Raw genomic sequence first — 9,424 nt, 5'->3', positions numbered from 1 at the left:
TCTGTTTCTACTCTGGCGACCTGCGACCTGCAAGTAAGCGTAAAGTCTGACTTGATGAAGTGTATGGAAAAACTGACACCAAACCAATCTATAACCCCAGTAGTAGATGTGATGCTTATCGATGGTACTGCCCCTGTCAACATATTAAAGCCGTTTGGAACATGTAAAACATTCTCTGGCTATGCATATCAAGTTAACTTGCCGCAAATCAGTAACCAGCTACCGAGTGTGCAGCAGATTGATATCATCTGGGATAGATGCATACCAAACTCGTGACAAGCGTGGAAGAGGTGTCCGTCGCAGAGTAGAAGCAGATGTAAGGCTTCCTGATAGCTGGGGAGAATCTCTGAAGGAAGAGTCCAACAAAACAGAGCTGATTTTATATGTGAGTGCACAGCAAGGTATTGACAAGATAATTCTTTGTACAGTAGACACTGGTGTTGTAGTAGTGCTTGCTCTGGAGATATGAATTGCATTTGGAGTTGGTAAGCAATACTTGACATCGTCAGGCCTCTTGAAGATGAGAAATCTCAAGTGTTGTACACCTTTACAGGCTGTGATTAGACATCAGCATTCTAAGGACAAGGGAAGAGCACAGTATGGGCCACATGGATGTTCTATGGAGAAGCCACTATAGCTTTCATGGTCCTTAGCAAAATGCCTAGTGTGCAGGATATTCTAAATGCTATGCCTGTAGTGAAAGGATTGGTGGTTCTGTTGTATGACCAAGGAGTCAATGATGCCAGAAAAATTTTTGCACACAAGGGACGAACCCTTGAGAACATCTCCCCTACTGCTAATGCATTAGTACAAACACAACAAGATAGTGGCCTACCAAGCTGGTCATTGTTGAGGACAGTGCGATGTATCTAATCCTGACTACCTTCTCTTAGTGAATGGGGATGGGCACAATCTGAGTCAGATGCATGGAAGCCTCAGTGGACCACATCACCTGAAGCATCAACAGTATGCCAGGGAGCTGGTGAAATGAGGGTGCAAACCTGAGTTAGGTTGCAAAGAACATTGTTCAAGACTGGCATGTCTTGGACTGCGCTTCGTACATGCGGTGGAGAATGCGAGGGAGAGGATTAAGTTTGCTTACTTTACAAAGTCAAAAAATACCATGGTATGTACTCCCCCACCCCCCTCCCCTGCGTGCTGGTTATACACCCCTTTTGTGAAGAACGTCTGGTTGGAGTCAGATGACATATCTCAGGACGTCGTGCACTGTTAGTATGGCAAATTCAGCTCAACTCTTCACCTTTTCGGTAAATTACAGCAATTTGTTTGAATATTGCAACTACCCCACCCCCCTAAGTACAAAAACCTCCCCCCCTTGCTGCGGACAATACGTAATATTGTTCAGCAACTTGAACAGTAAGCAAGTTCTATCACATCTAACAAATTCGGCTCAAATATACAACTTTTTTCTTGAATTACAGTACTTTCTTTGAAAATTGTAACCACCCCATCCCCCTAAGTACAAAAAATCTCCCCCCCTTGCTGGGGACAACACCTAATATTGTTCAGGAACTTGAACAGTAAGCAAGTTCTATCACATCTTATAAATTCAGCTTAACTGTACACCTTTTTCTTGTATTACAGTACTTTCTATAAAAATTGTGACCACCCCACCCCCCTTAGTACCAAAAATACCCCCCTTGCTGGGGTAAATACCTTATATTGTTCAGCAACCTGAATAAAAAGTAAGTACTACTACATATAACAAATTCGGCTCATCTGTACACCTTTTTTCTCCAATTACAGTAATTTCTTTGAAGATTGTAACCACCCCACCCCCCTTAGTACAAAATCACCCCCCTGGCTGGGGTCCATAGCTAATAGCGGAGCTCCTTAGCGGCCCGTAAGGGCCGCAGAGCGGAGCACCATACCCATAAAAAAAACACATGAAAAAAAAAAAAAAACACATGAAATAAAATAGGAAACCTCTGCATCCGAGTTTTCATGGTCATCATGGCTAGCGGCATGACTCGCGGGCGCGTACGGCGGCGTACGTACGGTGTTGCGCACATCCGGGATCTTGAAAGGTCTTGACAACTCGCGCAGTACTGGCGCGAAATAATTTTGCAGTGTGAGGTCTAAACAGCTAGTCTGAAAGTTAGAACTTGAGACAAACACATTTATTTTGGCTCCTTGTTATGCCGATGACTACAAACGAGAGCAGGGTAAACTTAACTTCGAGGAAACAGGGTTTAAGCGATTTGCGACGGGAAAGAGATCGCGAGAGATCCAGAAAACCCGGACAGAAAGCAGGCGAAAAAGTATAGCAAAGCGCCTGTCGAACCTGGTAGCAAAGTAGCGAAGAAAAGCGACTAAAATAGCAAGAGAGGTGCCGAGGAAACAGGCAAAGAAATAGCGGAGAACAAGGGAACGGAGATAAAACGAGCAGACGAGTGTACCTACTGCGGCCAACTGGTGAGTACAAAACTGCAGTGTTTCCGTCATTTAATATCTCTACGTTTTGTCTTAAGCTTACTTTATACGCAAAGTAAGCTTATATTGACGGCACATTTTACTTGCTTTCGCCACTAAGCATTTGCTTGTGACATGAACAATGTTGAAAAATACTATTCGTTAAAATTCAGTTTTACCAGGTTTTACTGATCAAATAGGAGGATTTGATTATGTAAACAAATAATTGTTGGGCCTTCGAGGAACGAATTCACAAAGAATATCACTTCAACACATCTCGAAGAAAATTAAGCTTACGATTTTTAAATGCTTGTGATATGATTATTTTGTTTTACAGTGCTGGAAGAGCAGCTGAGATGAGAATGAAAGTGATGTCAGTTTGCACGAAGCACCTGGAATTTCGTTAACTCCGAGTGAAATAGATCGATTCAGTGTATGCAGTTTATTGATATTCATGATGGAGGTAAAATTACTGTTCATTTAGTCAGAGTAAATAAACTTCAGCTTCATTACTTAGCTCTTTCGTTCCCAAATATATTAAATAATCCACTTGTCATGTAGTTCTGTTCACTATTGAGCGTTCATGTGGATTACATAACAATGTCAACAATTTTGAGATTTTGAGGTCTGTTTTGCTGGTTTCATTCAGAATGTCAACAGTAAATGTTATATTTGTCATAAAAAAATCACAATCTTGTTGTGGAATTTGGAAAATGCACACAACAAAGGTTAATGACTACTGGAAAACTGGAATCTTTGTGAGTAAATTCATGCCATTTTAGACACTGTATGCAGCTGTGCATGCAAACTTATTATTAATTAAATGTGTATCTTTAAAAATCTTAGTATTACTGTTAAGAGAAAAGCTTTTAAGATGTGGCAATGTTTTTCCTATGCATGTACATGTATATATAGGGGTAGAGGGGAGGGGGAGTATTTAAAGGTCAAACCTTTTAAAGAGGGAGTGTAAGGGTTTGCAGTGATGCTTTGAGTTTATTAAAATATCAGGACCTGAACAATCGATGGAATCGATAATCGATGGCAATCGATAACAATCGATGACAATCGATATCAATTAATCGATTGATATTGATAATCGATGAACAATCGATCGCTAAAGTTTTTGTGATTATCGATTGTCATCGATTATCAATTTCATCGATAATCGATGACAATCGATCAATTAACTAACATCGATTTTCATCGATTATCAATATCATCGATTACCAATTCAATCGATCATTTAACTGCCATCGTTTTTTATTTGACTAGTATTTGATAAATATGTTTACTTTAAAACACACGGTCTCTCTTGTATGTTATATTTTATTAGCAACAACAATGATAACCTTTCCAAAAAATGTCAATACAACGAGAAACTTACTAACTTAACAGTAATAAGGCAATAATTATTTAAAACAAACGTTTTGAGCTTAAGTCTTATTCGCCTCCATCAACGAAGCGTACGCTTTTCGGTCTGGTTTGCTTTCGAACCAACTCCTGGCAAAGTAAATAGAAATCGCAACTTACAGAATTCCTTGCTGTCTAAGTACAATGTAATTTTTCTAAAACTCTGTCTTGTAGTCCATAAACATTTTCTCGCTCGTCCGAAATATTTCAAATCAAACAGTAGCAGAGAGAACTCAAAAATACGTCGTCCGGACGTCGGAACGAAAACGAGACAACAGTGGGAGTCTGGTGATGAGTTTCGCCTGTCACGTCCGCCATTTTTGACTCGGTCACGAATAACGAAGTGTCTTTGGAATTCTAGCGCTAGCAAACAGTAGGAAACTCGAATGAAAAACAGAAACATTAAAGCTTATGATGTAAACTTCATCTCAATGGAAAGGAGCTTTATTATTTTTTTTTACAAAACAACATATGTAAGTATTTACTTCATGCTTCGGATTGATTGTGTGTTTAATGCCAATCGATGGCAATCGATGAAGTTCGCGACCACCAAAGTGTGATTATCGATTGATCATCGATTGGCCGATGCCAATCGATGCCAATCAACAGTAATTAATTGATTGTCATCGATTGACATAGGCGTACGGGCACCTTCGGTCCTGGGGGGCGGAGACTCTTTTGCCCGAAAAAAAGTGTCGAAAAATGGCATGGGTTGAAAGCCGAATAAAGGGGCATATAAAATGGAAAAACGTGCATTGATATATTTGTGTACAAATTTCGCCTGCTTGCTTAAGTTCTTTAATCAATTTTGTGGCGTTGTCGGAAGGTGTCAATGCACTAAATTCTTTTTCGAAAATATTTTATTTATTCACTCTAATTCAGCAAAAATTAAATTAATTTTGGGGAGCCAATTTAAATTTTTTTCCCCCATTGGAAAGTAAAACAAAAGCGTCAAAAACATTTACGGAAGAATGGGATTTGAAACATTTCGTTGAAAGTTTTAAGCTAGCCCTGAGAACTAAATGTTTGAGTCGAATGCATTAGCTTCATCACATTTATAACAGCTTTGTTTCAAGGTCTTCTACTAAATCCACCGTGCGCGCCCAAGCTTTGGAAAAGCTGATTGCAACTGAATCAAACTGAGGGGTCACGCAGAATTTGCGAGAAAAGTCGAACATTATTATAGCAATTTGCGAGAGGAAACGAACGCAGATGAATTAGAAATTTGGACTTTTGAACCTCAAAGTTCGGTATATTTCCAATACTTTTCTTGTTGATGTAATTCGTTTTTTATGTAATGTTGACTAGACTTTTCGGCTTATTTTCTATTTTTTTTTAGGCTTGTTGCCCGAATTCTTAGCATTTTGCCCGAAACATTTTGGCACTGGGGGGGCTGCAGCCCCCCTCGCCCCCCCGCCTCGTACGCCTATGTCGATTGATCGATTGATTTTCCGATCATCGATTTTCATCGATTGTTCAGGTCCTGAAATATTTACAGTAGAACCCTGCTAACTCGAACTCTGAAGGGAAACGAAAATGAGTTCGAGTTAGCGGGGTTTTTCGAGTTAGCGGGGTTGATTGAATATTTTATTTGCCAAGTTAATAATTGATAGTTTACTGATTTTTAAGCACTTCAGTATACAGTACTGTGCAAATTGAACTTATCTTGCCAGAAACTCTAAAGCGACCACACATTCTTTTGTTAAGAGTGGAAAATGACTGTCAAATACATGATCTGTTCATTGCTATAATCAATGGGCAACCGTTGCGAGTTGCAAGTTCTGGAATTCGAGTTATCAGGGTAAAAAGTTTGACCCAAATTTTGTTCAAGGGAAACAAAATTTAGTTCGAGTTAGCGGGGTTTTCGAGTTATCAGAGTTCGAATTTAACCGAGTAAAAATGACTGAAAAGTGGGGTCAAATCCAAGGGAAATGGAAGTGAGTTTGAGTTAGCAAGGTTGTTCGAGTTATCCGAGTTCGAGTTACCGGGTTTTTTTTCTGTAGTTGACTTCGCAGTTATCAGTAAAAAAAAATAGTCTGTGCTGATACATCTCTGTTAAATATATAAGGTATCCTTTCGCATCCAGTAGTTTTGCTTCACTTTATACAAGCTTGCGTTAAGTGTTTTGTTTTATAAATTATTGATTTTCATACCAATTAATCAATTTTAATTTAATCTGTGGCATTTGACTTTTTTCAGGGTTAACATGAATTTCAGAATTTGCAGAGCCACAGACACAAAAACAGAATGTGGACAAGGACATCAAAAGAAAACAGGAAGGATTAAGATTATCCAGCTTGATGTTTGGGTGTCTTCATGATGCCATTTTCAAGAGACTAGTAAATTACATGTAAATTGAAATCAAGAAAAGCTGCAAATGAGCAAAGTTTATATTTTAAATGTTAACGTATTTACAGTGTACTTCAGAAAACAACTTCTTGATTGACCTGTCTCTTTCACATCTTTTTAGATGTAACAAGGGCATTATGAAGTGATCTTTTTAAGAATAATTTATGCAGCCAAAACAGTAACAGCAGAAATGAATGGGAGTTTAAAATTGCTATTTTCAATGTTTTGGCTGGTAAGAAACCACATGTGACCAAGCTAAAATCTCTTTGGCCGGTTAACATGACCTGTAAGTGTCCAAATATTTTGAGCCCTCGACTACACAGGACTTACATGTAGTTGTCTAATTACTGTATATCATAAGATCTTTGGTTGACCTTGGGGGAGGTAGTGGAGTTAAAAAGCAATGTAATAATTTGAATTTGGATTGGTAATGCTGAAACTGGTGTAATTCTTAAGTATAGAGGTTAAAATCCTGATTGCAAGCAATATGCAATACCAATTTCATTCTTATGTGTTGTATGCTGCGTACAATTTATAAGAACAGCTATAATGTTAAAATTAGTGAAATATTCTAAAGCCAGATTAAATTTGCAGTATCCATTAGGTACCATGAAGCAACCAAATTGTGACTCATTTGCTTACTTTGTGAACTTCATGACGAATGGGCAACATGACTCCACAAAAATGTGTACAATAAAGCATACAAATTTTTATAAGAGCAGTAGTAGTATAGGAGTTGGGGGTACGAGATCATAAAAATTTTTATTATCTCTTACATCCCCAACTCCTATACTACTCACAGCACTGGATTCAAAAATAGAATCAAAATAGAATCAAAAAATAGAATCAAACATGGAATCAAAAATGAAATCAAAAATGAAATCAAAAATAGAATCAAAAATGAAACCAAACCTCGAAGCCAAACTGAAAACCAAAATGGAATCAAGTTTGAAAACCAAAATGAAAAAACCAAGCCTTAAAAACCAACCCTTGCTAAACCCTTTAATCAAAATAAAAAAATCTCTTATACTCTTTTTAAAATTTTGAAATCAAGGTGCGTTTAAAAATCTCTTACACTAGAAATCATAATGAAAATTATTGCTTTATATTATAATGCCCGTAAGCATAACTTGTTAAGCCATCATCAAGTATATACCGTTTATCATCAAAACAGCTCAGTGATATTTTATTAATCTCATAGCTTCCAAGTTGATGGCCTTGACTTCTGATGGTTTTCATAGTATGATGCATCTGTGTTTTATTGAATAAGGTCTCTTTGTAGTTTTCATGTGTGATATCTTTTTTGATAACGGATTTCTTGATTCCTTTGGCTGTCTTTCCTACTTGTAGATTGTCTTTAATATAAGAATACATTTTTGATCGCAGACCGATGAATTCTAAAATAGGAATAAAAGAAGCTTCATCTTTGAATTTACCAATGACTTTCTTGTTTGTTTTATCAAAGAATGGTGATTTTTCAGGGTAGTCACTGTTATCGAATTTCTCTTTATCATCAAAAAAGTCTTTATATACATCTTCAGCCTGAATTTCATAAGTTAAACTGTCTGTATCTGTGAATAGCAGTTTGGCTTTGTTTGCATACTTCTTTTTTATGTAGTTATAATGGAAATCATACATTAGTGTTTTGCTTAAATCTAATATAGCCATTCCTACATATGAAGGTCGATTGAGGGTTAATGTTTCTTTGATTTTATGGACAGCTACTAAGTTTTCATTAAATATTTTGCTACTGACATATGTTGGTTTTGAAGCTAACTTTAATAATTTATTTTTATTAGTCACTAACCTAACGTCGACTCGCTTCCTCAAATTCTCCATGGTTTTGCCGTATACTGAATTATTCATCAATTTAAAAAAGTCTTTTTCAAAAGCGTTTTTAGAATTTTTACGTTTTTCGGTATTAAAATCGATGTATTGTTTTAACCATGGAGATTGATTGAATTCAAGCACTCTGTACACTTTTTTTAGCTTTAATCCAAGATTTAAGTACAATCTAAGGTTTCTATAATGTAGTACATACTTTTCTCTGTTGTTTAAAGTTGGAATCAACTTATGAACTAATCCTGTTGATATATTGTATTTAGTTGCTATGTTTTTACAATAATTTGATAACATGTCATTAGTTACTTTAACTTTTTCTGGCCCCAGTGGGTATGAATTATGAAGGTTATGTAGTTCATTAGGATACTCTAGATCAACTTCTAAAATTAAACCCTTATTAGAATCTTCTTTGTACTTAGCTAAGTTTGTTTCATCTATCTGTTTTTGTGTTAACCATCTAAATCCACCTGTTGGTAAATATTGACTCATAGCCCAACCATAGAGATTATTAGCATCAAGATACATGATATACTTTGAGGCTGAATTTTCATCATATTCTTTCATATATTTATTGTTTGCTTTACCATATCGATTGGCTATATAACTAATACCTCCTCTCATTCCTTTTTCAATGAATTGGTACATATCAATGTCTGTTATAAGCTCTAGTTTGATATCTGTCATTTTAAGCATTGAATCCCAAGACAAGCTGGGACTGCTAAAATAATGGCATGGATCTAGCTTATAATACTTAAGACAGGTCTTGCGGAAGCTTTCAAATACATCAGCAAGTAAAAGTACATCGCTTTTAAGATATAAATTGTGATATTCACCCATATTTTTGATCTTAAACGTTTTCCACACATTTTTAGCATGCTTATAGTCATCATCTGATATATGCTCATCATTTAATATACTGTAAAAGTCTTCTTTTTTGGGTAGTTTTTCATTAAATTTGTCAAAGCTATCCATATAGTCATACGGATATATTCCTTTTCTTGACATCAGATTGAGTTGCTTACTCTCGAATATTTCAGAAGTATATTTTAGGGATTCCTTAGGTAGATTACTAACCAGCTTCTCAAGACTTGAACTCATAAACTGAAAACTATCTAGAAAGGTTAAATGATTACCGAGCATGAAGGCCATATATTTCTCTATATTATTTGGTATAGCATTGATATTCATTTCTTTAATTTCTCCCTTTTTATTTTTGTATGTATGATTTTTTACAATTTTTCCTATCTCTTGCATTATGAAATGGCTGTCATAACCTCTTAAGTTGTGAAAAATTACTGGAATTTTTATTTTATCGGGTTCTATTCTTAATTTCAGATTGCATTCTGTATGAGCGCTCCCTCTGTATTTGCTAGTAATATGACAATGGTCT

At 36.3% G+C, this 9,424-nt stretch overlaps 1 long non-coding RNA gene across 1 annotated transcript; it reads left to right on the top strand.

The window, feature by feature from the left end:
• Nucleotides 1-1,999: 1,999 nt before the first annotated feature.
• LOC144642664 (uncharacterized) lies at nucleotides 2,000-6,651 on the top strand. Its single transcript, XR_013568761.1, has 3 exons — nucleotides 2,000-2,436; nucleotides 2,771-2,896; nucleotides 6,043-6,651. It is a non-coding gene; the product is annotated as an uncharacterized LOC144642664 (long non-coding RNA).
• Nucleotides 6,652-9,424: the final 2,773 nt, after the last annotated feature.

This window comes from Oculina patagonica, chromosome 2 (assembly GCF_052425735.1).
Source record: "Oculina patagonica isolate OP01 chromosome 2, crgOcupat, whole genome shotgun sequence".
NCBI lineage: Eukaryota > Metazoa > Cnidaria > Anthozoa > Scleractinia > Oculinidae > Oculina > Oculina patagonica.
Note: the sequence above shows the minus strand (reverse complement) of the source record. Positions and strands in the feature narration are given on the sequence as shown.